Raw genomic sequence first — 2,668 nt, forward strand, 5'->3', positions numbered from 1 at the left:
CGTGTCCCCTGCCTCCTGTTACCATCCGCCTTAGACGCACAGTTTGGGACCCCCTACCCGAGATCTGCCGGTTTTGACACCGACAGAGGGCCACGTCGAGGACCAGCCTCGTGAGTTCTTCATCAGGCTGCATCGGCCATCGCGCCATCGCCTTTGTCTCCCTGCGCCATTCGCTCGGGAGATGGAGATCGATCCGCCCCAGACCCTGAGGTTGCATATGAGGGGCTGCGGGAACGGCAGCATGCGGGTCGACATCGACTTTCCCGCCCCTCATGTCATGTACCTTCGTCGCGGATGACAGACTTCCGCTCGTATCCACAGCCTGACGGCGGGGCTCATTCTCTATTTCAAATTAATGGAGAACGACCTGCTCTCCGTCAAGGTCTTTGGAGACTCTGGAACTCGCCTGAAGTGTTGCGTGGAGAGCTCCTCCGATGATGAATACACCTCCTCAAGCGAGACAGATGAGGAGGACAGCGACAGCGACGACGGGAGCCTCGAGCGAGGGCACGTCGACCTCGTCTCCGACTGACCGCGTCGCCCCTCCCTCCGTTGTGCGCTCTGCCGAGGGCCTTCCTCATCAAGCTCTCCATCGGTGTGTTCCCCGTCTCCTCCTTTTTCCTTCACCTGCCGCACTTGGGAGGAAAAGGGCAAGAACGGGGATCACGGGGCAATTATCTTTTCTAGTTTGTAAGCCTGCGAGCACTCGTTAAATTTCAAAATTTGTAATCCCCTTGCTCGTGTACCCATTCTGTATGAATTGTACTTGTTTGCAACATATGAATGAAAGGAACGGTGTTTACCGAGTTTCATTTGTGCGTGGGCGAGGGCCACACCGAGGAACACATCCTCGTTATCTTAAGATAAACATGGTATCCCGGCAACAGGCCTTGCCGCCCTCCTGCTCTATGGCCCGACTACACTCACGCTCTTGGCGGAGGTAGGGGTCGAGTAGGATTAGGCCTTTCGCTCGCCCTCTTCCCATCACACTACAACCAAGTTCCAATCCAAAGTAGAGTTTTTAGACACGGGACGGAGGGGCCAAGATGGTATGAGAGCGAGCGAAGCCTTATATGTTCAAGGTTCATACGGGCGCATGGAGTGGGGGTAAAGTTATCTGACGTTGCAGCCCCCGGCAACCTTGGCTTGCCGCGGTTAGATCCTTGTGTCTACTGCCCCCGGCAACCTTGGTTTGCCAGGGCCGGAGAGCCGGCTTGTTCTTTTTCTTCCCAATAGCTCAGCAGTAATGTCCATGTACCCTGCGAACCAAAGAGGACGGAAAGGAACAGAGTGACGCACACTCGACCTCTATGCTAGGGGTTAGCCGCCGCTAAGCACTATCAACCCTAACTGAGGGAGAGACTCGACCTAGCATGCATGCTAAAACTTAGGGCGCTAGTGCTTCATTTATTTATGCTCAGGGTCCGCGCCTGGCTTTGTACAAAGGGTTGCATGCCTTGCCGGCAAGGCTTGTACAAATGGTGGTTCGCCGGGGGGCGGCAACCGCGCCTTATGGATAAAACTTGCGAACATGTTTGATGTTCCAGGAGTTGCTCACTGGAACACCATCTTCGGTCTCCAGGCGGACTACACCAGGCCTGGTGACTCGTATTACCCTATAAGGGCCTTCCCACTTTGGCTTCAACTTGTTGCAATTCTTGGCCAACTGAACGTGCCGAAGAACAAGGTCGCCTTCCTCAAAGCTTCGGGCATGAACCTTGCCGCTATGGTAGCAGCGCAAGGCTTGCTGGTAGCGTGCTGCTTGTACAGCCGCCCGAAGACGATCTTCCTCAAGGAGCATTACGTCATCTTGCCGCAACTGCTCTTTCTCAAGCTCATCATAAGCAAGCACTCAAGGTGACCCGTATGTGAGTTCCGTGGGGAGAACTGCTTCTGCCCCGTAAACGAGGGAGAACGGTGTCCGACTGGTGGCTCGATTTGGCAACGTTTTGATTGACCAAAGAACCGCTGGCAATTCATCAATCCAGTGTCGTCCGCACATCCATAGCCTGTCAAAAGTCCTTGTCCGGAGGCCTCGCATCACTTCAGCATTTGTCCTCTCAGCCTGGCCGTTGCTCCGTGGATGTGCAATAGAACAAAACAGACCTTGCTGTCGAGGTCCTAGATGTACTGCGTGAAGGCATGGCTCGTGAATTGTCTGCCGTTGTCAGTGATGATTCTATTTGGCACACCGAAATGGCAGACTAGCCCCTTAAAGAATTTGACGGCTGATTGTACTGTCACCTTTCTCACTGTCTCCACCTCCGGCCACTTTGTGACCTTGTCGATTGCAACATACAAGTACTCAAAGCCCCCGACAGGACATGGAAAGGGGCCCAGTATGTCGAGCCCCCAGACCGAGAATGGCCAGGAAAGAGGGATTGTTTGGAGCACTTGAGCTGGTTGATGAAGCTTCTTCGAATGGAACTGACACACTTCACACTTGGTTACTAGTGTCGTTGCATCCTCGAGGGCAATGGGCCAGAAGAAACCTTGCCGGAATGCCTTGCCGGCAAGGGCCCTCGACCCTATGTGGGAGCCACATATGCCTCCATGTATCTCTGCCAACAACTCCAGTCCTTCCTCCCGGGGAATGCACTTCAATTTCACAGTGTTTGGTCTTTTTTTGTATAGGACATCGTCGACGAACTGATACAAGGCAGGCCGA

The sequence above is a fragment of the Triticum urartu genome, chromosome 5, assembly GCF_003073215.2.
Source record: "Triticum urartu cultivar G1812 chromosome 5, Tu2.1, whole genome shotgun sequence".
In the NCBI taxonomy this organism is placed as follows: Eukaryota; Viridiplantae; Streptophyta; class Magnoliopsida; order Poales; family Poaceae; genus Triticum; species Triticum urartu.